The following is a 27275-nucleotide window of genomic DNA, read 5'->3' as shown; positions in this document are numbered from 1 at the left end:
GTACATTCCCCAAAGGGAAATTTGTGTGGATGAATCCCTCATCCACTTCAAAGGGAGGCTTCGGTTCCGTCAGTACCTGCCAAGCAAAAGGGCGAGGTACGGGATAAAACTCTACAAGATCTGTGAGAGTACCTCAGGGTACACTTTCAGCTTTAGAGTTTATCAAGGAAAGGACACAAGGATCCAGCCCCCAGATGTCCACCTGGTCTGGGAGTGAGTGGGAAAATAGTGTGGGATTTGGTCCACCCACTGCTTGATAAAGGTTACCATCTGTACGTTGATAACTTTTATACAAGCATCCCACTCTTTCAATCCCTCTCTGCCAGAGCTACCGTCGCTTGCGGTACCGTGCGCAGAAACCAGAGGGGTCTCCCTTTGTCACTAATTGAGCAGGCTCTCCCAAAGGGTGAGAGCCGGGCCCAATGTAGTGGCAACATGCTTGTGGTCAAGTTCAAAGACAAAAGGGACGTCTTTTTCTTGACAACAATCCATGGTCCCGGCACCACGGCCACCACCGTTCGAGGTACCCCAGTACAGGTCCAAAAAACGGACTGTGCCCTGGGGTACAACAAACACATGGGGGGAGTTGATCTTTCTGATCAAGTCCTCCAGCCCTATAGTGCCATGTGGAAAACGAAGGTGTGGTATAAAAAACTGGCTGTGCACATCGTACAAATGGCACTGTATAACGCATACGTGCTATCACGATGTGCAGGCCAGACCAACAACACCTTCCTTCAGTTCCAGGAGGCGGTGATAAAGGCCCTGATGTTTGGAGGTGAGGAAGGAGCGGGCCCCAGCACCTCTGGAACTCAAGTTTCCCGTATGGTACCGGGGCAACATTTTCCCAGAGAGGGGATAAGAAAAAGGTGCCGAGTGTGCTATAAAAGGGGGACAAGAAAAACAACTCGTTTCCAATGTGAAACGTGTCCTGACAAACCTGGACTGTGTTTGAATGAATGCTTCAAAATTCATCACACGTCCATTGACTAAACACATCCTGACATGGACTCACCCACACCAGGCTGACATACACAACACCCGCACACCAACCTGACGTACACTATACCACACCACACACCAACGTGACGTACACTACGCCACACACACCAACCTGACACACTACGTCAGGTTGGTGTGTGTGGTGTAGTGTATTTCAGGTTGATGTTTGGTGTAGTGTATGTCAGGTTGGTGTGTGTGGTGTAGTATACACCACACACACACCAACCTGACGTACACTACACCACACACACCAACCTGACGTACACTACACCACACACACCAGCCTGACATAGCGTGTCAGGTTGGTGTGTGTGGCGTTGTGTACGTCAGGATGGTGTGTGGGGTGTATACTACACCACACATGACGTACACTACACCACACAACAACCTGACGTACACTACACCACACACACACCAACCTGACGTAGCGTGTCAGGTTGGTGTGTGTGGCGTTGTGTACGTCAGGTTGGTGTGTATAGTGTATGTCAGGTTGGTGTGTGTGTGTACTACACACACACCAACCTGACGTACACTACACCAACCTAACGTACACTATACCACACACCAACCTGACGTACACTACACCACACACACCAACCTAAAGTAGTGTGTCAGGTTGGTGTGTGTGGCGTTGTGTACGTCAGGTTGGTGTGTGTGTGTATACTACACCACAAACACCAACCTGACGTACACTACACCACACCAACCTCACGTACACTATACCACACACAAACCTGACGTACACTACACCACACACACCAGCCTGACATAGCGTGTCAGGTTGGTGTGTGTGGCGTTGTGTACGTCAGGATGGTGTGTGGGGTGTATACTACACCACACATGACGTACACTACACCACACAACAACCTGACGTACACTACACCACACACACACCAACCTGACGTAGCGTGTCAGGTTGGTGTGTGTGGCGTTGTGTACGTCAGGTTGGTGTGTATAGTGTATGTCAGGTTGGTGTGTGTGTGTGTACTACACACACACCAACCTGACGTACACTACACCAACCTAACGTACACTATACCACACACCAACCTGACGTACACTACACCACACACACCAACCTGACGTAGTGTGTCAGGTTGGTGTGTGTGGCGTTGTGTACGTCAGGTTGGTGTGTGTGTGTGTATACTACACCACAAACACCAACCTGACGTACACTACACCACACCAACCTCACATACACTATACCACACACAAACCTGATGTACAGTACACCACACACACCAACCTGACGTAGCGTGTCAGGTTGGTCTGTGTGGCGCTGTGTACATCAGGTTGGTGTGTGGTATAGTGTACGTCTGGTTGGTGAGTGTGGTGTATACTACACCAAATACACCAACCTGATGTACACTACACCACACCACACACACCAACCTGACGTAGTGTCAGGTTGGTGTGTGGTGTGGTATAGTGTATGTCAGGTTGGTGTGTGTGTGTGGTGTATACTACACAACACACACCATCCTGACGTACACTAAACCACATACCAACCTGACATATACTACATACTTTCATTACGCAACGTGTCCGCTAATGATTGGAGCTAATTTTCCATTCAAAAAGTCAAATGGCGCTCCTTCCCTTCCGAGCCTTGCCGTGCGCCCAAACAGTGGTTCACCCCCACATGTGAGGTATCGGTGTACTCAGGAGAAATTGCCCAACAAATTTTAGGATCTATTTTATCCTGTTACCCTTGTACAAATTAAAAAAATTGAGGCTAAAATAAATTTTTTGTGGAAAAAAAGTACTTTTTCATAATTACGGATCAATTTGTGAAGCACCGGGGGGTTCAAAGTGCTCACTATGCATCTAGATAAGTTCCTTAGGGGGTCTAGTTTCCAAAATGGGGTCACTTGTGGGGGAGCTCCAATGTTTAGGCCCACAGGGGCTCTCTAAGCGTGGCATGGTGTCCGCTAACAATTGGAGCTAATTTTTCACTCAAAAAGTCAAATGGCGCTGCTTCCCTTCCGAGCCATGCCGTGCGCCCAAACAGTGGTTCACCCCCACATGTGAGGTATCGCTATACTCAGGAGAAATTGCCCAACAAATTTTAGGATCCATTTTATCTTGCTGCCCATGTAAAAATTAAAAAAATTGAAGCCAAAATAAATTTTTTGTGGAAAAAAAGTACTTTTTCATAATTACGGATCAATTTGTGAAGCACCGGGGGGTTCAAAATGCTCACTATGCATCTAGATAAGTTCCTTAGGGAGTCTAGTTTCCAAAATGGGGTCACTTGTGGGGGAGCTCCAATGTTTAGGCCCACAGGAGCTCTCTAAGCGTGGCATGGTGTCCGCTAACATTTGGAGCTAATTTTTCACTCAAAAAGTCAAATGGCGCTGCTTCCCTTCCGAGCCATGCCGTGCGCCCAAACAGTGGTTCACCCCCACATGTGAGGTATCGCTATACTCAGGAGAAATTGCCCAACAAATTTTAGGATCCATTTTATCTTTCTGCCCATGTAAAAATTAAAAAAAATTGAAGCCAAAATAATTTTTTTGTGGAAAAAAAGTACTTTTTCATTTTTACGGATCAATTTGTGAAGCACCTGGGGGATCAAAGTGCTCACTATGCATCTAGATAAGCTCCTTGGCGGGTCTAGTTTCCAAAATGGGGTCACTTGTAGGGGAGCTCCAATGTTTAGGCACACAGGGTCTCTCCAAACGCGACATGGTGTCCGCTAACGATGGAGATAATTTTTCATTCAAAAAGTCAAATGGCGCTCCTTCCCTTCCGAGCCTTACCATGTGCCCAAACAGTGGTTCACCCCCACATGTGAGGTATTGCTATACTCAGGAGAAATTGCCCAACAAATTTTAGGATCCATTTTATCTTGCTGCCCATGTAGAAATTAAAAAAATTGAAGCTAAAATAAAATTTTTGTGGAAAAAAAGTACTTTTTCATAATTACGGATCAATTTGTGAAGCACCGGGGGGTTCAAAGTGCTCACTATGCATCTAGATAAGCTCCTTGGGGGGTCTAGTTTCCAAAATGGGGTCACTTGTAGGGGAGCTCCAATGTTTAGGCACACAGGGTCTCTCCAAACGCGACATGGTGTCCGCTAACGATGGAGATAATTTTTCATTCAAAAAGTCAAATGGCGCTCCTTCCCTTCCGAGCCTTACCATGTGCCCAAACAGTGGTTTACCCCCACATGTGAGGTATCGGTGTGCTCAGGAGAAATTGGCCAACAAATTTTAGGATCCATTTTATCCTGTTGCCCATGTGAAAATGAAAAAATTGAGGCTAAAAGAATTTTTTTGTGAAAAAAAAGTACTTTTTCATTTTTACGGATCAATTTGTGAAGCACCTGGGGGTTTAAAGTGCTCACTATGCATCTAGATAAGTTCCTTGGGGCGTCTAGTTTCCAAAATGTGGTCACTTGTGGGGGAGCTCCAATTTTTAGGCATACGGGGGCTCTCCAAATGTGACATGGTGTCCGCTAAAGAGTGCAGCCAATTTTTCATTCAAAAAGTCAAATGGCGCTCCTTCCTTTCCAAGCCCTGCTGTGGGCCCAAACAGTGGTTTACCCCCACATATGAGGTATCAGCGTACTCAGGACAAATTGGACAACAACTTTCGTGGTTCAGTTTCTCCTTTTACCATTGGGAAAATAAAGAAATTGTTGCTGAAAGATCATTTTTGTGACTAAAAAGTTAAATGTTCATTTTTTCCTTCCATGTTGCTTCTGCTGCTGTGAAGCACCCGAAGGGTTAATAAACTTCTTGAATCTGGTTTTGTGCACCTTGAGGGGTGCAGTTTTTAGAATGGTGTCACTTTTGGGCATTTTCAGCCATATAGACCCCTCAAACTGACTTCAAATGTGAGGTGGTCCCTAAAAAAAATGGTTTTGTAAATTTCGTTGTAAAAATGAGAAATTTCTGGTCAAATTTTAACCCTTATAACTTCCTAGCAAAAAAAAATTTTGTTTCCAAAATTGTGCTGATGTAAAGTAGACGTGTGGGAAATGTTATTTATTAACTATTTTGTGTCACATAACTCTCTGGTTTAACAGAATAAAAATTCAAAATGTGAAAATTGCGAAATTTTCAAAATTTTCGCCAAATTTCCGTTTTTATCACAAATAAACGCAGAATTTATTGACCTAAATTTACCACTAACATGAAGCCCAAGATGTCACGAAAAAACAATCTCAGAACCGCTAGGATCCATTGAAGCGTTCCTGAGTTATTACCTCATATAGGGACACTGGTCAGAATTGCAAAAAACGGCAAGGTCTTTAAGGTCAAAATAGGCTGGGTCATGAAGGGGTTAAATGGAGGTTTGTGTTGGGCGCACTTATATTGAATGGAGGACTATGTGAGGCCCCACTATATTAAATGGAAGGCAATGTGGGATCCATTATATGAAATGGAGGGCTAAGTGGGGGCCCCATATATTTAGGGCTATGTGAGGCCCCCAAATATTAATTGGAGGGCTATGTTGGGGCCCCCATTTATTAAATGTAAGGCTATGTGGGAACCATTATATTAAATGGAGGGCTAAGTGGCACCCATTATATTAAATGGAGCACTATGTAGGGCCCATTATTTTAAATGGAGCACTTTTTGGGGCCCATTATATTAAATGGAAGGCTATGTGGGGACCAATATTGAATGTAGTGGTCTGTGGGGTCAGTTAAATTAAATGGAGGGCTCTGTTGTGCCCATTATATTAAATGGAGGGCTATGTGGGCGTTAGGGCTAGCGGAACGCACCGAGAAAATAGAGATGTTTATTATGAAAGGTGCGTTCGGAGCCCGGGGTCCACCGTGCAGGAGGATCCTGCTGCTAGCGAATGGCGGCACTGTTAGGTGGTATAGGCTAGCTCTGTTACTCCACAGAGTAGCCGTGAAAGGGAAGCACTGCTCCCTGTTAGCCTCACAGGAGCACAAGCTTACTGACAAACCGATAGCAGTCAGTGGTTATGTAACCTGCAATCTCCTCACCGGAGAAGCCGGTATTCTAGGGGCTTATTTCAGCCGGGTCCCTGAACACACACATGTCCCCAATGGAATAATTCCTCTCCGCAGGTGTGAAGGTCTTGGAGAAGAAGAAGCACGGATGCTTCCGACCTTGAGCATCCTTTTGGAAGAGGACTGCTCCTGCACCAATGGAAGAGGCAGCCACCTCCATTATGAACGGCTTATCAACATCGGGACGATGTAGGATGGGAGCGCTAGCAAAACGGGACTTAATAAAAGAAAAGGCCCTGGAGACCTCTTCAGACCACAATTTGGGATTTGCTCCCTTCTTGGTGAGTGCTACCAAGGGAGCTACCAAAGTTGAGAAGTGGGGAATGAACTGGCGGTAATAATTAATGAACCCCATAAAGCGCTGCACCGCTTTAAGAGAATGGGGTTCTTGCCAGTCCATCACAGCCTGTAGTTTGGCAGGATCCATAGCCAATCCCTGGGCGGAGATGATATAGCCCAGGAAAGGTAAAGACTCCTGCTCAAACATACACTTCTCCAACTTTGCGTAGAGAGAATTTGCCCGTAAGAGGTCAAAGACTCTGCCAGCATCTCTCCGGTGGGAGTCAATATCTGGAGAAAAGATGAGAATATCATCAGATAGACTATGACCGAGGTGGAAAGCGTATCCCGGAAGATGTCGTTGACAAAGTCTTGGAAAACAGCTGGGGCATTACAGAGCCCGAAGGGCATCACCAGATACTCATAGTGCCCATCTCTGGTGTTAAACGCCGTTTTCCATTTGTCCCCCTCACGGATGCGAATCAGGTTATAAGCACCCCGCAGATCCAATTTGGTAAATACCTTAGCTCCCCTTAGCCTATCAAAAAGCTTAGAAATCAGGGGCAGCGGATACTTATTCTTAACGGTGATGGCGTTAAGACCCCTGTAATCTATGCAAGGACGTAATTCTCCGTTCTTCTTCTGCACGAAGAAGAACCCTGCCCCTGCTGGTGACACTGACTTCCTAATGAACCCTCTTGCCAAATTCTCCTGGATGTATTGGGACATGGCCTCCGTTTCCGGAAGAGAGAGGGGATAGACACGTCCCCGAGGAGGTTCTGCTCCAGGCAAGAGATCTATAGGACAGTCATAGGGGCGGTGAGGCGGAAGTGTCTCCGCGGCCTTTTTAGAGAAGACGTCTGCATAGGACCAATAGTATTTGGGGAGAGAAGAGAGATCTGCAGGTATCTCAGTGGTGGAAACCTGAACGCACTCTTTCACACATCTGCCCTTACAGGATTCACTCCAACCCAATATCCTCCCAGAGGACCACTCAATATGTGGGGAGTGGAAACGGAGCCAGGGTATTCCCAGCAGAATCTCATCCATTCCCTCGTGAAGGACAAGAAGGGAAACTATCTCCTGGTGGGATGGGGACATAGCTAACGTGAAAGGGACAGTCTGGTGTGTGATCTGAGATGGAAGTGTTGACCCGTTCACTACTCTAACAGTCACCAGTTTGGTGAGCATCACCAGAGGTATTGCATGGCGCAGAGCAAAAGCCGAGGACATGAAATTCCCCTCAGCTTCGGAGTCCGGAGTCCACACAAAGCTCGACTGTTAGAGAGTAACAGCCTAATATGATTGTCCCCTTGAAGGACAGCTTGGAGGAAAATGCCGCTGTGTCTAGAGAACCTCCTCCAACGGTTACTAGACGCGATCGTTTACCCAACCGCCGTGGACATTTATTGGCATAATGTCCCTCTTGTTGTCAATTTCTGCAAACCACGGGTACTCGAGCGGTCCGAGACTTAGGTCCCGCTCGAGACACCTCCATGGCCTCATGGGAGTCGGACGCCTGAACGGAAGATTCTAGAGGTCTGGCAAAGGTGGGAGCCAGCCGAAACCTCTGCCTACACTGGGCCTGCTCCAACCTCCGCTCGTTAAAACGGAGGTCGATGCGGGTAGATATAGAAATAAGCTCCTCCAGTGTGGCGGGATTCTCCCTGGTGGCCAAGGCGTCCTTCACATGGTCTGCCAGTCCTCTCCAGAACACCTGAATAAGGACTTTATCCGGCCACTCCAGCTCCGAGACCAGAGTCCGGAATTGGACGGCGAACTGGCTGACCATGGACGAACCCTGGGTTGTAGCCAACAATTGGAGCGCGGTATCGTGGGTGACACGAGGTCCCAAAAAGACCTGTTTCAGAGCGTCCAGGAGGAGCACTCTGCACCACACGATCATTGCGCTCCCATAGCGGCGTTGCCCACTCCAACGCCCTGCCCGGCAAAAGGGATAAAATAAATCCCACTTTCGCCCGTTCCGTAGGAAAATGTGCAGCCAAAAGCTCAAGATGTATGGAGCACTGACTCACGAATCCCCGACATTGCTTACTGTCACCAGCAAACTTGTCTGGAAGCGGGAGACGGGATAAAGTCGGAGCAGGGGTGGCAGAGGACAAACTGGCTGCAGCTACACTTGCAGCCTGATCAGCGACTGCGGTAACATCCACAGCTGAGGTTGTGCGCTCGAGAGCCGCCAACCTACCCTCCAGCTGCTGGATGTACTGCTGTAAACGCTGACCGTCCGCCATTTACTAGCCAGACCCTGGCGCTAGTATACTGTTAGGGCTAGCGGAACGCACCGAGAAAATAGAGATGTTTATTATGAAAGGTGCGTTCGCAGCCCGGGGTCCACCGTGCAGGAGGAACCTGCTGCTAGCGAATGGCGGCACTGTTAGGTGGTATAGGCTAGCTCTGTTACTCCACAGAGTAGCCGTGAAAGGGAAGCACTGCGCCCTGTTAGCCTCACAGGAGCACAAGCTTACTGCCAAACCGATAGCAGTCAGTGGTTATGTAACATGCAATCTCCTCACCGGAGAAGCCGGTATTCTAGGGGCTTATTTCAGCCGGGACCCTGAACACACTCATACAATCTCCTCACCGGAGGTGCCGGTATTCTAGGGGCTTATTTCAGCCGGGTCCCTGAACACACTCATACATAACCACACTGGCACAAAGCACATATATGACTTGATACTAGCGCATGGCCGTGCGGCCATGCGAGCCTTAAATAGCTGCAGCACGTTTAGGACCTTTCAAAGAAGGACCAATGGAGAGCTGCAGCACCTGAGCATGTGACCCCAGATCTCCACTGAGAGATCTTGCCCTGGGCATGCTCAGAGTGCAAAGCAGGATTTAGTCCTAACACCTACAAGGACTTTAGCTGCAGCATCTGATCATGTGACCCTCGATCTCCACTGAGAGATCTTACTCTGGGCATGCTCAGAACGTGAAAAGCAGGACTTAGCCCCAGAAGCGTCCGCTCGCCGCTGCCCAGCACTGACTTCAATGGCAGAAGCAGGAAATGCAGCAGTAACTCTTAGCACAGAGTCAGACTGAGCAAGACGCTGGGATCGACATCTCAGCTGAGCAGGCTCCACTGCGGCAGGAGAAGAATGGGAGACCGCAGCTGAGATGGCCCGAGATTCCCCCTGTGCAGAGGCAGGAACTCGACCCCTAACAGTGGGGCCCCCATATATTAAATGGGGGGCTATGTGGGGCCCCCATATATTAAATGGAGGGCTTTGTGGGGCCCCCATATATTTAAAGGAGGGCTTTGTGGGACCCATTATATTAAAATAGGGATTTCTGTGGGGCCCATTATATTGAAATAGGACTTTCTGGGGTCTCCATATTAAAGGGAGGGCTATTTTGGCACACTATCGGGAAATGGTGTGCTCCGGTGGCACGCCAACGAGAAAGGGTGTGCTCCGGTGGCACGCTAATGGGAAAGGGTGTGCTCCGGTGGTACTCCAACGAGAAAAAGGTGTGCTTCGGTGGTGCACCAACGCAAAAAGGGTGTGCTCCGGTGGCACGCCAATGGAAAAATGATGTGCTCTGGCGGCACGCCAATGGGAAATGGGTGTGCTCCCGTGGCACGCCAACGGGAAGGAGTGTGCTCCGGTGGCACGATAACAGGAAATGGTGTGCTCCGGTGGCACACCAACGGGAAAAGGGTGTGCTCCGGTGGCAGGCCAACGGGAAAGGGTGTGCTCCGGTGGCACGCCATCGGGAAAGGGTGTGCTCCGGTGGCACGCCAACGGGAAAAGGGTGTGCTCTGGTGGCACGCCAACGGGAAAAGGGTGTGCTCCGGTGGCACGCCAACGGGAAAAGGGTATGCTCCGGTGGCACGCCAACGGGAAATGGGTGTGCTCCGGTGGCACGCCAACGGGATATGGGTGTGCTCCGGTGGCACGCCAACGGAAACAGGGTGTGCTCCGATGGCACGCCAGCGTTAAAATGGTGTGCTCTGGTGACACGTCAACGGGAAAAGGCTGTGCTTCGGTGGCACGCCAACGGGAAAAGGGTGTGCTCTGGTGGTACTCCAATGGGAAAAAGGTGTGTTTCGGTGGTGCACCAACGCAAAAAGGGTGTGCTCCAGTGTCACGCCAACGGAAAAATGATGTGCTCCGGCGGCACACCAACGGGAAAAGGGTGTGTTTCGGTGGCACGCCAATGGGAAAAGGGTTTGTTTCGGTGGCACACCAGTGGAAAAAGGGTGTGTTCTAGTGGCACGCCAATGGGAAAAGGGTGTGCTGTGGTGGCACTAGTAAGAGAAGGCTATGTGACTCATTATATTGAAATAGGGCTTTCTGGGGTCTCCATATAAATGAAGAGCTATTTTTGGGCCACCCATATTAAATGGAGGGCTATATGGGGCCCCCATATACTTAATAAAGTGCTGTTTGGTAGACCCCCATATATTAATTGGAAGGCTATGTGGGTCCCATGATATTGAAATGGAAGGCTATGTGGAGTCCATTATATTGAATGGAGGGCTTTGTGCGGTTAGTTCTATTAAATAGAGGGCTCTGTGGGGCCCATTAAATGAATTGCTACGTAGGGCCCCCATATACTTAATGGAGGGCTATGTGGTGGGCCCCCATATATTGGAGGGCTATATGTGGCCCACATATATTAAGTGGAGGGCTATGTGGGGCCCCCATCTATTAAATGGAGGGCTTTCTGTAGGGCCCATTATATTGATACAGGTCTTTTTGGGGTCCCCATATTACATGGAGGGCTATTTTGGCCCCTCATATTAACCCCTTTCTGCCATATGACGTACTATCCCGTTGAGGTGGGGTGGGCCCGTATAACCACCTACGGGATAGTACGTCATACGTGATCGGCCGCGCTCACGGGGAGCGTGGCCGATCACGGCCGGGTGTCAGCTGCCTATCGCAGCTGACATCTGTCACCATGTGCCATGAGTGGTCACGGACCGCCCCCCGGCACATTAACCCCCGGCACACCGCGATCAAACATAATCGCGGTGTGTCGGCGGTGCAAGGAAGCATCGCACAGGGAGGGGGCTCCCTGCAAGCTTCCCTGAGACCCCCGCAGCAACGCGATGTGAACGTGTTTCTGCGAGGGTCTCTTACCTCCCTCCCTGCAGCAGGCCCGGATTCAATTTGGTCACGGCATCCGGGTCCTGCAGGTCCAAGAGCAGGTGCTTGGTAAGGCTGCAGTGCTCTGAGACAGATCGGTGATCTGACAGAGTGCTGTGCAAGCTGTCAGATCACCGATCTGTGATGTCCCCCCTGGGACAACGTAAAAAAGTAAATACATTTTTTTTTACAAATGTGTTAAAAAAAAAAAATATTCCCATAAATACATTTCTCTATCTAAATAAAAAAAAACAATAAAAGTACACTTATTTAGTATCGCCGCGTCCGTAACGACCCGACCTATAAAACTGGCTCACTAGTTAACCACTTCAGTAAACACCGTAAGAAAAAAAAAAAGGCAAAAAACAACGCTTTATTATCAAACCGCCGAACCAAAAAGTGGAATAACACGCGATCAAAAAGACAGATATAAATAACAATGGTACCGATGAAAACGTCATCTTGTCCCACAAAAAACAAGCCGCCATAAAGCATCATCAGCAAAAAAATAAAAGTTATAGTGCTCAGAATAAAGCGATGCAAAAATAATTCTTTTTTTCTATAAAATAGTTTTTATCGTATAAAAGCGCCAAAACACAAAAAAATGATATAAATGAGGTATCGCTGTAATCGTACTGACCCGAAGAATAAAACTGCTTCATCAATTTTACCAAACGCGGAATGGTATAAATGCCTCCCCCAAAAGAAATTCATGAATAGCTGGTTTTTGGTCATTCTGCCTCACAAAAATCGGAATAAAAAGCGATCAAAAAATGTCATGTGCCTGAAAATGTTACCAATAAAAATGGAAACTCGTCCCGCAAAAAACAAGACCTCACATGACTCTGTGGACCAAAATATGGAAACATTATAGCTCTCAAAATGTGGTAACGCAAAAAAATATTTTTTGCAATAAAAAGCGTCTTTCAGTGTGTGACGGCTGCCAATCATAAAAATCCACTAAAAAACCCGCTATAAAAGTAAATCAAACCCCCCTTCATCACCCCCTTAGTTAGGGAAAAATTAAAAAAATGTATTTATTTCCATTTTCCCGTTAGGGTTAGAGTAAGGGTTAGGGTTAGGGCTAGGGTAGGGGTTAGGGCTAGGGTTAGGGCTAGGTTTGGGGCTAGGGTTAAGGCTACAGTTAGGGTTGGGGCTAAAGTTACGGTTAGGGTTTAGATTACATTTACAGTTGGGAATAGGGTTGGGATTAGGGTTAGGAGTGTGTCAGGGTTAGAGGTGTGGTTAGAGTTACTGTTGGAATTAGGGTTAGGTGTGTGTTTGGATTAGGGTTTCAGTTATAATTGGGGGGTTTCCACTGTTTAGGCACATCAGGGGCTCTCCAAACGCGACATGGTGTCCGATCTCAATTCCAGCCAATTCTGCATTGAAAAAGTAAAACAGTGCTTCTTCCCTTCCGAGCTCTCCCGTGTGCCCAAACAGGGGTTTACCCCAACATATGGGGTATCAGCGTACTCAGGACAAATAGGACAGCAACTTTTGTGGTCCAATTTCTCCTGTTATCCTTGAGAAAATACAAAACTGGGGGCTAAAAAATAATTTTTGTGGGAAAAAAAAGGATTTTTTTATTTTCAAGGCTCTGCGTTATAAACTGTAGTGAAACACTTGGGGGCTCAAAGTTCTCACATCACATCTAAATAAGTTCCTTGGGGGGTCTAGTTTCCAATATGGGGTCAATTGTGGGGGGTTTCTACTGTTTAGGTACATTAGGGGCTCTGCAAACACAATGTGACGCCTGCAGACCATTCCATCTAAGTCTGCATTCCAAATGGCGCTCCGTCCCTTCTGAGCCATCCCATGCGCCCAACCAGTGGTTTACCCCCACATATGGGTTATGGTTTCAATGTTTAGGCACATCAGTGGCTCTCCAAACGCAACATGGCGTCCCATCTAAATTCCTGTCAATTTTGCATTGAAAAGTCAAACGGCGCTCCTTCCCTTCCGAGCTCTCCCATGCGCCCAAACAGTGGTTTACCGCCCACACATGGGGTATCAGTATCAGCGTACTCAGGACAAACTGTACAATAACTTTTGGGGTCCAATTTCTTCTCTTACCCTTGGGAAAATAAAAAATTGGGGGCGAAAAGATAATTTTTGTGACAAAAAATGATTTTTTATTTTTACGGTTCTGCATTATAAACTTTTGTGAAGCACTTGGTGGGTCAAAGTGCTCACCACACCTCTAGATAAGTTCCTTAGGGGGTCTTCTTTCCAAAATGGTGTCACTTGTGGGGGGATTTCAATGTTTAGGCACATCAGGGGCTCTCCAAACGCAACATGGTGTCCCATCTCGATTCCAGTCAATATTGCATTGAAAAGTCATATGGCGCTCCTTCGCTTCCGAGCTCTGTCATGCGCCCAAACAGTGGTTTACCCCCACATATGGGGTATCGGTGTACTCAGGACAAATTGTACAACAACTTTTGGGGTCCATTTTCTCCTGTTAGCCTTGGTAAAATAAAATAAATTGGAGCTGAATTAAATTTTTTGTGAAAAAAAGTTAAATGTTCATTTTTATTTAAACATTCCAAAAATTCCTGTGAACCACCAGAAGGGTTAATAAACTTCTTGAATATGGTTTTGAGCACCTCGAGGGGTGCAGTTTTTAGATTGGTGTCACACATGGATATTTTCTATCATATAGACCCCTCAAAATGACTTCAAATGAAATGTGGTCCCTAAAAAAAATGGTGTTGTAAAAATGAGAAATTGCTGGTCAACTTTTAACCCTTATAACTCCCTAACAACAAAAACATGTTGGTTCCAAAATTGTGTTGATGTAAAGTAGACATGTGGGAAATGTTACTTATTAAGTATTTTGTGTGACATATCTCTGTGATTTAATTGCATAAAAATTCAAAGTTGGAAAATTGCGAAATTTTCAAAATTTTCGCCAAATTTCCGTTTTTTTTTCACAAATAAGCGCAGGTAATATCAAAGAAATTTTACCACTATCATGAAGTACAATATGTCACAAGAAAACAATGTCAGAATCACTGGGATCCGTTGAAGCGTTCCAGAGTTATAACCTCATAAATGGACAGTGGTCAAAATTGTAAAAATTGGCCTGGTCATTAACCTGCAAACCACCCTTGGAAGGAAAGGGGTTAAATGGAGGTTTGTGTTGGGCGCACTTATATTAAATGAAGGACTATGTGAGGCCCCACTATATTAAATGGAAGGCAATGTGGGATCTATTATATAAAATGGAGGGCTAAGTGGCGCCCATTATATGGAGCACTATGTAGGGCCCATTATATTAAGTGGAGCATTTTATGGGGCCCATTATATTAAATGGAAGGCTATGTGGGGACCAATATTGAATTTAGGAGTCTGTGGGGTCAGTTAAATTACATGGAGGGCTCTGTTGTGCCCATTATATTAAATGGAGGGCTATGTGGGGCCCCCATATATTAAATGGAGGGCTATGTGGGGCCCCTGTATATTAAATGGAGGGCTGTGGGCGACCCCCATATATTTAATGGAGGGCTTTGTGGGGCCCAATATATTAAAATAGGGTTTTCTGTGCGGCCCATTATATTGAAATAGGGCTTTCTGGGGTCTCCATATTAAAGGGAGGGCTATTTTGGCACACTATCGGGAAATGGTGTGCTCCGATGGCACGCAAACGATAAAAGGGTGTGCTCCGATGGCACGCCAACGGGAAAAGGATGTGCTCCGGTGGCACACCAACGGGAAAAAGGTGTGCTCCTGTGGCATGCCAATGGGACAATGGTGTGCGGTGGCACGCCAACGGGGAAAGGGTGTGCTCCGGTGGCATGCCAACGGGAAAAGGGTGTGCTCTGGTGGCACGCCAATGGGAAAAGGGTTTGCTCCGGTGGCACGCCAATGGGAAACGGGTGTGCGCCTGTGGCTCGCCAACCGGAAATGGGTGTGCTTCGGTGGCACGCCAACGGAAAAAGGGTGGCTCCGATGGCACGCCAGCATTAAAATGGTGTGCTCTGGTGACACGCCAACGGGAAAAGGTATGTTCCGGTGGTACTCCAACGAGAAAAAGGTGTGCTTAGGTGGCACGCTAACAGGAATGGGTGTGCTCCGGTGGCACGCCAACGTGAAAAGCGTGTGCTCCGGTGGCAGGCCAACGGTAAAGGGTGTGCTCCGGTGGCAGGCCAACGGGAAAGGGTGTGCTCCGGTGGCACGCCAACGGGAAAAGGGTGTGCTCCGGTGGCACGCCAACGGGAAAAGGGTGTGCTGCGGTGGCAGGCCAACGGGAAAAGGTGTGCTCCGGTGGCACGCCAACGGGAAAAGGGTGTGCTCCGGTGGCACGCCAACGGGAAAAGGTGTGCTCCGGTGGCACGCCAACGGGAAAAGATGTGCTCCGGTAACACGCCAACGGCAAAAGGGTGTGCTCCGGTGGCACGCCAACGGGGAAAGGGTGTGCTCCGGTGGCACGCCAACGGGAAAAGGGTGTGCTCTAGTGGCACGCCAATGGGAAAAGGGTTTGCTCCGGTGGCACGCCAACGGGAAATGGGTGTGCTCCGGTGGCACCTCAATGGAAAAAGGGTGTGTTCCGATGGCACGCCAGCGTTAAAATGGTGTGCTCTGGTGACACGCCAAAGGGAAAAGGCTGTGCTCCGGTAGCACACCATTGGGAAAAGGGTGTGCTCCGGTGGTGCGCCAACGCAAAAAGGGTGTGCTCCGGTGGCACACCAACGGAAAAACGATGTGCTCTGGTGGCACGCCAACGGGAACAGGGTGTGTTCCGCTGGCACGCCAACGGGAAAAGGGTGTGTTCCGGAGGTATGCCAATGGGAAAAGGGTGTGTTCCGGTGGCACACCAGTGAAAAAGGGTGTGTTCTAGTGGCACGCCAACGGGAAAAGGGTGTGCTCCTGTGGCACGCCAACGGGAACAGGGTGTGTTCCGGTGGCACGCCAATGGGAAAAGGGTGTGTTCCGGTGGCACGCCAATGGAAAAAGGGTGTGTTCTAGTGGTACGCCAATGGGGAAAGGGTGTGCTGCGATGGCACTAGTAAGGGAAGGCGATGTGTGGCCCATTATATTGAAAGAGGGCATTCTGGGGTCCCCATATGAATAAAGAGCTATTATTGGGCTACTCATATTAAATGGAGGGCTATGTGGGGCCCCCATATACTTAATGGAATGCTGTTTGGTAGACCCCCATATATTAATTGGAAGGCTGTGGGTCCCATGATATTGAAATGGAAGGCTATGTGGGGTCCATTATATTGAATGGAGGGCTTTGTGGGGTCAGTTCTATTAAATAGAGGGCTCTGTGGGGCCCATTAAATTAAATGAATTGCTACATAGGGCCCCCATATACTTAATGGAGGGCTATGTGCTGGGCCCCCATATATTAACCCCTTCACCCCCAAGGGTGGTTTGCATGTTAACGGCCGGGCCAATTTTTACAATTCTGACCACTGTCCCTTTATGAGGTTATAACTCTGGAACGCTTCAACGGATCCCAGTGATTCTGACATTGTTTTCTCGTGACATATTGTACTTCATGATAGTGGTAAAATTTCTTTGATATTACCTGCGTTTATTTGTGAAAAAAATGGAAATTTGGCGAAAATTTTGAAAATTTTGCAATTTTCCAACTTTGAATTTTTATTGCAATTAAATCACAGAGATATGTCACACAAAATACTTAATAAGTAACATTTCCCACATGTCTACTTTACATCAGCACAATTTTGGAATCAACTTGGATATTTTCTGTCATATAGACCCCTCAAAATGACTTCAAATGAAATGTGGTCCCTAAAAAAAATGGTGTTGTAAAAATGAGAAATTGCTGGTCAACTTTTAACCCTTATAAAATATAAGGGTTAAAAGTTGACCAGCAATTTCTCATTTTTACAACACCATTTTTTTTAGGGACCACATTTCATTTGAAGTCATTTTGAGGGGTCTATATGATAGAAAATATCCAAGTGTGACACCAATCTAAAAACTGCACCCCTCGAGGTGCTCAAAACCATATTCAAGAAGTTTATTAACCCTTCTGGTGCTTCACAGGAATTTTTGGAATGTTTAAATAAAAATGAACATTTAACTTTTTTTCACAAAAAATTTACTTCAGATCCAATTTATTTTATTTTACCAAGGGTAACAGGAGAAAATGGACCCCAAAAGTTGTTGTACAATTTGTCCTGAGTACACCGATACCCCATATGTGGGGGTAAACTACTGTTTGGGCGCATTGGTGAGCTCGGAAGGGAAGGAGCGCCGTTTGACTTTTCAATGCAAAATTGACAGGAATTGAGATGGGACGCCATGTTGCGTTTGGAGAGCCACTGATGTGCCTAAACATTGAAACCCCCCACAATTGACACCATTTTGGAAAGTAGACCCCCTAAGGAACTTATCTAGATGTGTGGTGAACGCTTTGACCCACCAAGGGCTTCACAGAAGTTTATAATGCAGAGCCGTAAAAATAAAACAAAAATTTTTTCCCACATAAATTATTTTTTAACCCCCAGTTTTTTATTTTCCCGAGGGTATGAGGAGAAATTGGACCCCAAAAGTTGTGGTGCAATTTGTCCTGAGTGCTCTGATACCCCATATGTGGGGGAGAACTACCGTTTGGATGCATGGGAGGGCTCAGAATGGAAGGAGCGCCATTTGGAATGCAGACTTAGATGTAATGGTTTGCAGGCGTCACATTGCGTTTGCAGAGCCCCTAATGTACCTAAACAGTAGAAACCCCCCACAAGTGACCCAATATTGGAAACTAGACCCCCCAAGGAACTTATCTAGATGTGTTGTGAGAACTTTGAGCCCCAAAGTGTTTCACTACAGTTTATAACGCAGAGCTGTGAAAATAAAATATCTTTTTTTCCCCACAAAAATTATTTTTAGCCCCCAGTTTTGTATTTTCCCAAGGGTAACAGGAGAAATTGGACCCCAAAAGTTGTCCTATTTGTCCTGAGTACGCTGATACCCCATATGTTGGGGTAAACCCCTGTTTGTGCACACGGGAGAGCTCGGAAGGGAAGGAACACTGTTTTACTATATCAACGCAGAATTGGCTGGAATTGAGATCGGACGCCATGTCGCGTTTGGAGAGCCCCTGATGTGCCTAAACAGTGGAAACCCCCCAATTATAACTGAAACCCTAATCCAAACACACCCCTAACCCTAATCCCAACAGTAACCCTAACCACACCTCTAACCCTGACACACCCCTAACCCTAATCCAACCCTATTCCCAACCGTAAATGTAATCTAAACCCTTACCGTAACTTTAGCCCCAACCCTAACCCTAACTTTAGCCCCAACCCTAACTGTAGCCTTAACCCTGGCCCCAACCCTAGCCCTAGCCCTAACCCTAGCCCTAACCCAAGCCCTAACCCTAACCCTAACCCTAGCCCCAAGGGGAAAATGGAAATAAATACATTTTTTTAATTTTTCCCTAACTAAGGGGGTGATGAAGGGGGGTTTGATTTACTTTTATAGCGGGTTTTTTAGTGGATTTTTATGATTGGCAGCCGTCACACACTGAAAGACGCTTTTTATTGCAAAAAATATTTTTTGCGTTACCACATTTTGAGAGCTATAATGTTTCCATATTTTGGTCCACAGAGTCATGTGAGGACTTGTTTTTTGTGGGACTAATTGTCGTTTTTATTGGTAACATTTTTGTGCACGTGACATTTTTTGATCGCTTTTTATTCCGATTTTTGTGAGGCAGAATGACCAAAACCAGCTATTCATGAATTTCTTTTGAAGGGAGGCGTTTATACGGTTCTGCGTTTGGTAAAATTGATAAAGCAGTTTTATTCTTCAGGTCAGTACGATTACAGCGATACCTCATTTATATCATTTTTTTATGTTTTGGAGCTTTTATACGATAAAAACTATCTTATAGAAAAAATAATTATTTTTGCATCGCTTTATTCTCAGTACTATAACTTTTTTATTTTTTTGCTGATGATGCTTTTTGGCAGCTCATTTTTTGCTGGACAAGATGACATTTTCAGTGGTACCATGGTTATTTATATCCGACTTTTTGATCACGTGTTATTCCACTTTTTGTTCTGCGGTATTATAATAAAGCATTGTTTTTTGCCTCGGACGCGGCGATACTAAATATATGTACTTTTATAGTTTGTTTTTTTAAAATTTAGATAAAGAAATGTAGTTATGGGAATAATTTTTTTTTCATTATTTAGGATTTTTTTTTTTTTTTTTTACACATTTGGAATTTTTTTTTTTATTATACTTTTTTACTTTGTCCCAGGGGAGGGGGGACATCACAGATCGATGATCTGACAGTTTACATAGCACTCTGTCAGATCACCAATCTGACTTACAGCAGTGCAGGCTTACCAGGGAAGCCCGCAGGGAGCCCCCTCCCTGCGCGATGCTTCCCTATACCGCCGGCACACCGCGATCATGTTTGATCGCGGTGTGCCGGGGGTTAATGTGGCGGGGGGCAGTCCGTGCTCCGGTGGCAGGCCAACGTGAAAGGGTGTGCTCCGGTGGCACGCCATCGGGAAAGGGTGTGCTCTGGTGACACGCCAATGGGAAAAGGCTGTGCTTCGGTGGCACGCCAATGGGAAAAGGGTGTGCTCCGGTGGTACTCCAATGGGAAAAAGGTGTGCTTCGGTGGTGCGCCAACGCAAAAAGAGTGTGCTCCGGTGCCACGCCAACGGAAAAATGATGTGCTCCGGCGGCATGCCAACGGGAAAAGGGTGTGTTTCGGTGGCATGCCAATGGGAAAAGGGTTTGTTTCGGTGGCACACCAGTGGAAAAAGGGTGTGTTCTAGTGGCCTGCCAATGGGAAAAGGGTGTGCTGCGGTGGCACTAGTAAGGGAAGGCTATGTGGCCCATTATATTGAAATAGGGCTTTCTGGGGTCTCCATATAGATGAAGAGCTATTTTTGGGCCACCCATATTAAATGGAGGGCTGTATGGGGCCCCCATATACTTAATGGAGTGCTGTTTGGTAGACCCCCATATATTAATTGGAAGGCTATGTGGGTCCCATGATATTGAAATGGAAGGCTATGTGGGGTCCATTATATTGAATGGAGGGCTTTGTGCGGTCAGTTCTATTAAATAGAGGGCTCAGTGGGGCCCATTAAATTAAATGAATTGCTACGTAGGGCCCCCATATACTTAATGGAGGGCTATATGGTGGGCCCCCATATATTAATTGGAGGGCTATATGTGGCCCATATATATTAAGTGGAGGACTATGTGGGGCCCTGTTGTGAATTCTGTGGCTGAGTTCACTCCTGTGGTCACAAGTGGTATTGCAGTCTCTGGGCTTCCTCCCTCAGGTGTTTTGGTGAGCTCGTTGGCTGCCTTGCTATTTAGCTCCACCTGAGTCTGTCTTCCTTGCTCCTTGTCAATGTTCCAGTGTTGGATCTGAGCTCTGCATCTTTCCTTGGGCCTGCTGCTCTGCTAGATAAGTGCTTCTAGTTTGTTTTCTGTTTTTTCTGTCCAGCTTGCTATTAACTTTTGCTGGAAGCTCTGAGAAGCAAAGGGGTGCACCGCCGTGCTGTTAGTTCGGCACGGTGGGTCTTTTTGCCCCTTTGCGTGGTTTTCGTTTTAGGGTTTTTTGTAGACTGCATAGTTCTCTTTGCTATCCTCGCTCTGTCTAGAATATCGGGCCTCACTTTGCTGAATCTATTTCATTCCTACGTTTGTCTTTTCATCTTGCTAACAGTCATTATATGTGGGGGGCTGCCTATTCCTTTGGGGTATTTCTCTGAGGTAAGTCAGGCTTGTATTTCTATCTTCAGGCTAGTCAGCTCCTCAGGCAGTGCCGAGTTGCATAGGTAGTGATAGGCGCAATCCACTGCTGCTTATAGTTGTGTGAGGATAGATCAGGTACTGCAGTCTACAGAGATTCCACCTCTCAGAGCTCGTCCTATTGTTTTTGGTTATTGCCAGATCTCTGTATGTGCGCTGATTACTGCACGCTGTGTTGCCTGATTGCCAGCCATAACAGGGCCCCCATCTATTAAATTGCTGGCTTTCTGTAGGGCCCATTATATTGAAACAGGTGTTTCAATATACACGCAAAACTTGTACACGCAGAAAAATTGCCACATGCACAAAAGTTGCAATACATGCAAAAGTTGCCTCACACAAAACTTGCACATACTCAAAAGGCACCACACATAAAACTCACCACGGGCAAAACTCGCCATGCGCAAAACTTGCTGCACACAACTTGCTACACTAACCTGTCACATGCAACTCGACACACAAAAAGATGCTACACGCATGTTGCCACGCAAAACTCATCTCACAAAAGTCGCTACATGCATGTCGCCACACGCAACTCAACACCCACAACTTGACAAACGAAACTCGCCCTAAAACACACACAAGTCTGGTATTATCCTTCAAAAATAAAAATCTGATTAATCTGACAAACTACAAGAGCAACAAATGTACCATATAGGAAATACGGCAGCTGTCAGCTCACACATACACATAATAGACAGGTCGTGTGACTAATATATACTGCCAGGGTGAGGGCTTCCTGTTGGCTGGGGATTTATCAGGCTGCCAATTTAGCTTACAAATACTGAGGTAAAAATACTGAGCAAATAACGTGTGAACGAGGTCTAATACAGGAGGAGATGACACACAGGTATATACTATATACAGGGGAGATGACACACATATATATACTATATACAGGAGAGATGGCACAGGTATATACTATATAGAGGAGGAGATGACATACAGGTACATACTATATACAGGAGGAGATGACCTACAGGTATATACTATATACAGGAGGAGATGACATACAGGTATAAACTATATATAGAAGGAGATGACATACAGGTATATACTATATATAGGAGGAGATGACATACAGGTATATACTATATACAGGGGAGATGACACACAGCAGGTATATACTATATACAGGGGAGATGACATACAGGTATATACTATATACAGGAGATGACATACAGGTGTATACTATATATAAGGGAGATGACAAACATGTATATACTGAGGTGAAAATGAAAAGGTGTGAGTGCAAAATGAGAGGAGTGAGGGAAAATAGTAGAGTGATCAAAAAAATGACAGATGTGAGGTCGAAATGACAAGTGTTGGGGGGAATGAGAGGAGTGAGGGAGAAAATGAGAGGTGTGAGGGAGAAAATGAGAGATGTGAGGGGAAAAATGAAAGATGTGATTGGGAAAATGAGAGGCGTGATGGGAAAATAAGAGAAGTGAGGGGCTATAACTAACCACAGATATTTACTATGCCCAGGCAACGCCGGGCTCTTCAGCTAGTTGTACATAAACATGGTCGTACTGGCCCACCGGAGAACCAGAGGATTCTCCGGTGGGCCCAGGCACTGACACCTGCTGGCATACTGGTCAGCAGCTGCCTAAGGCCCTCACTGCTCTAGGGGCCCCCAGCCAGTGGCTATGGGGCCTCTGAGTGAAAGGGGCCCACCCTGTGCCAGTGGAGCAGCAGCTGATGACAGGAAGCCACACCTGTCCCCGCTGTTAAAGAGAAATTAATGTTCACGCTTCTTCACGTCCCCATTGGCTTGGAGAGGAGTGAATACCATTTCACTTTAATAGTGGGCAGCATTAGCCGCTGGCTGCAGCTAACACTACCCGCATATAAAGCACTACTACCACCACCGCACCACTCTCTCACACTCACACACACAAAGCACCGCACCAGATACACTCAACCACGCAGACACACAGCACCACTCACTTTCTCGCAGCACATCCCAGCTTCCTGCCCAGCGCTTCCTGTCTGAGATAGCGCAGCTGGAGGATGTCATCATTCAGCGTGTGGCTGTTTCAGACAGAAAGCTGCCGGTGAGGAACAGGCTGCCGGGATGTGCTGTGAGAGGTGTGTGTGTGCAATACCTGCTAGGGCTGTGGGTTACTCAGAACTGGGTCGGATGGCTCTTAAAGGGATGGTCATGGCAGCAACTGACCTGGTCCGTGGCCCTGGGCATGCAATAAAAGGGATGAGGGATATGTTTGTAGGGGTGTGACACCACTTGTGGTGTTCGACTAGAGATGGCCGACATTACTTAAGGGGACCGCTGGGGCCGGTGGTGTTGCAGCTGAGATGGTTTGACTCCCCACAAGTGTAGCGGGGCCCCAGAGCTACCAGAACAGTCTGTGCGGGGTTGTGGACATTGGGATGCAAGAATAAGGACACATGGACTGTAGTTTAATTACCTTTTAATTGTAGGTGCAGTCCGGAGCACAGGTAACAGGTGGTATTAGAGATCCGGGCAGCCTGTAAGCAGTTCAGAATTTCCCTAGCCAAGTGGGGTTGGAAGCCTCATTAGGCTACGTTCACATTAGCGTTTTGCATGGTTGCGTCGGGCGCAGCAGCGGCAACGCATGCGTCATGCGCCCCTAAATTTAACATGGGGGCGCATGGACATGCGTTGTGCTGCGTTTTGCGACGCATGCGTTTTTTTTGCCGCAAGCGTGGGGCGCAGAGGACGCAGCAAGTTGCATTTTTTTTGCATCCAAATTTCGGCAAAAATGGACACATGCGTCGCAAAATGCAGCGTTTTAGCGTGCGTTTTGTTGCGTTTTTGTTTGCGTTGTGCGTTGCGTCTCCGACGCTACATCGCACAACGCAGATGTGAACGTAGCCTTACTGCGCTGCTCTCTGGGTTCCTGATGCTTGTAATTTTTCTCATGTCCCTCTTTCAGTCTGTCCACTTGGCAGGCAGTTGAGCCTTTTCCAGGCATCACTCCCTCGTGGTGACTCCGGGCTCTGGTATGTGGCTGTGCCTTCGGGTTTCAGTTGTAGCAAGGTGACCTGCAATCTCCTGTCCTCCGGACTTGATTGCGGGACCGGTAGTTTCCACACAACCATGGACTCGGTGTCCGCTCTGTTGCGCTCAATCCTGGGGTGAGCTCAGTTGCAGCTCCACTCCCAGGCTGTCCTCACATGCTTCCTCTCCCTTCACTGTCTCACACTGAACTCACTAACCCCCCTCCAGGCCCGAACTTATAGGGAAGCTACCCTGAAACTGGGTTTAGAGCTCCCCTTTTGGTCTGAAGTCAGGAAAGGTGTTGTATGCCAGCGTACCTGCTAAGGGAATCCCTTCTTGCTTCCAGGCATGGCATCACCTCCTGTGAGGGAGGCAATGCCACTGTGGCAACTGGACTCCTTGGGTGCCACATTCCCTCCTAGTGAAATCCAGTACTCCCGGATTGGGGAAACATAAACAGGATGAACAGGTGAACAATTGTAAAAGTTTACAGGATTTCAAAAATATAAAAATTATAAAAACTAAAAAGAACGATAAGAAATTGCCAATTAAGTTCCTGAGGGCAACACTGGTCCATTTGCATTACCCTCCGGACTTTTGAGTTTCCTTTGTGGGAACTGCCCCAACCCAACTTTGTTTTGTTCCCAGGCGTTGCTATGGGACTCTAGACCTGACTTTATCTTTATCTTCGGCCATGCCGACGGTTTATATTTACATCAGGTTTGGGAACTATATGCAATGAAGGTCCTGACCACACATAGTCCTGTGGCCCAATTGTCCTTCAACAGTTTATAATGAATATTTTTAAAAGTTCTTACAGAGTCTCTGTAGGCTCATACACTTACCGATTGCAGTTACACATATTATTAACTTATTTGAGTTATTGATACTTTTATACTTTAGTCCCTATACTGGGCTGGGATCTGACCTCTGGTATTAAGGGTAGATCTACGCAGTACTGGTATTGATAGCGTCCTGACCGGATTCACTATGCTTTCTACCACTGATGTAGTGCACTCTCTATTGGCTACGCTACGGGTGACTCTAAGTAGCACAGGTATACCTGATTTTCTACAACTACTCCTGCTCATTGTGGGCATGACCGATTCACCGTTGGCAGGGGGTGGATTCTCTTGCTCCGCTGCTGGTGTGGCATCTGCTGCTTGAGCCCGCTGGTCTTCAGGTTGGTCTTGGGTAGCATCTTTTTCTGGCACTTCTAGTTGGGGAAAGGTCAGGTTGGGTACTATGATGGCTTGATTTACCTGTGTCCATGACTGGGGAAAGTCTCCAAGAATGGTATGGATTTTCACTTCCTCCTCTTCTATAGGTTGAGGGGCATCTTGGTCTTCCTCTTTGTTTCTGAATTGGTAAGGGCATATCTTCAGATGATCTCTCGACACTGCTGCTGAGGTTTCTCCTTAATCTTTACTGATGAGGCATACCTTGTTTTTATCGAAGATTGAAGACATGGTGGTGTATGGTTCATCCTCCTACTGATCATCTAGTTTGTGCATCCTCCTTTTCTTTTTGAGGACCTGCTCTCCAGGTACTAAAGGAGTGGCCGGAGCCTGTTGGTCGTAACTCTTTTCCTGTGTTTGTTTGGCTTGGGACAAACTTCATTCAACTTTGCGGTATTGCTGCTGCCTCTCTGAGTCCCAATCTGCATCTGGTGATGTTGTTGGTGTTAAGACTCCCATATCCTAGTCAATGGGTAACTTGCCTGGTCTCGCTCTCATCAGGCTGGAGGGCAGTTGGTTGAGTTTACTAGGATATGGTTGTATAGGTCTACCAAGTCCGGCAACTTCTCTGGCCATCGGTTTCTGTCTTCCAGGGGCAAAGTCTTCAACAGGTCAATTACCACCTGGTTCATTTTCTCACACATGCCATTTGCCATTTGTCTACTGCGTTGTCCTGATTTTCTTGAATCCGTACAGGTTAGAGAACTCCTGGAACACTTCTGCCTCAAAGGCTGGGCCTTGGTCGGTGAGCACTTGTTCAGGGTAACTGTGCGGTCGACAAAAGTGTTCTTGGAACGCTTTGGCTGCTTTCTTTGCTGTTTGGTCATTAACAGGCACGACTACCAGGAACCATGGTCCACTATGGTGAGGGCGTAGACATAGCCTGACCGGCTTGGGGCCAGCTTCATGTGGTCCAAGGCTACCAGTTCAAGTGGCTGCTTTGTGACTATGGGCTGTAGGGGAGCCCTTTGGCTGTTGCGGCCTTTCCTGCGCAAGTTGCATGGGCCACATTCTCGGCACCACTTCTCTGTGGCTCTTCTCATGCCAACCCAATGGAGTCTTTCACGAAGTAGGACCTCCAACTTCTTCCACCAGAAATGTCCTGCTCCATTGTGGTATGCTTCCAAGATCATTGGCGCATCCTGCTTCGGGACTACCACCTGCCAGATCAGTTCATGAGTGCATGAGTTGATGTTTCTCTGACACAGCTTACCCTGATAGATGAACAGCTTGCCCTTCACTTTCCACAACTGTTGGGTCTCTTGTGGTGGAGCATATGGACTAGGGTGCAAATCAGCTTGTGTCAGTAGCTCCTCTACTATCCTGCATCTCTGCCCACTCATGGTGGGGCAATGGTTTAACGTGGCCTCCTGCATGATGCAGTGCTTGTTCCTCACCCCCTGGGTGCATTGGGCCGCAACTGGGCGGTGGAAGGCTGGTAACTCAATTTATTTGTATGCTTCCAGATCTTCTGCCTCGTCTGGTAAATTAAGCCTTCTGGACAGCGCATCAGCATTAGCTGTCTTAAGTGCCACTCAGAACTTGATGGCAAACTTGTAGTTGGACAGCCGGGCCATCCATCGCTGCTCCAGTGCACCCAGCTTTGCCATTTCAAGGTGGGTTAGTGGATTATTGTCATTATAGATAGCAAACTTTGCTAATGCCAGGTAGTGCTTGCAGCGCTCCGTTACTGCCCAGACTATGGCGAGGAACTCCAGTTTAAAGGAACTGTAGTTATCGCGGTTCCTTTCAGTGGGACTAAGCTCCCTGCTGGCATAGGCAATCACTCTCTACGCCTTTTCTGCTTTTGTGACAGCACTGCTCCTAATCCCATGTTGCTGGCATCTGTGTAAAGTACAAATGGTTGGTCATAGTCAGGGTAGGCCAGGACTTCATC

Source organism: Ranitomeya imitator, chromosome 5 (genome assembly GCF_032444005.1).
Source record: "Ranitomeya imitator isolate aRanImi1 chromosome 5, aRanImi1.pri, whole genome shotgun sequence".
In the NCBI taxonomy this organism is placed as follows: domain Eukaryota; kingdom Metazoa; phylum Chordata; class Amphibia; order Anura; family Dendrobatidae; genus Ranitomeya; species Ranitomeya imitator.
Note: the sequence above shows the minus strand (reverse complement) of the source record.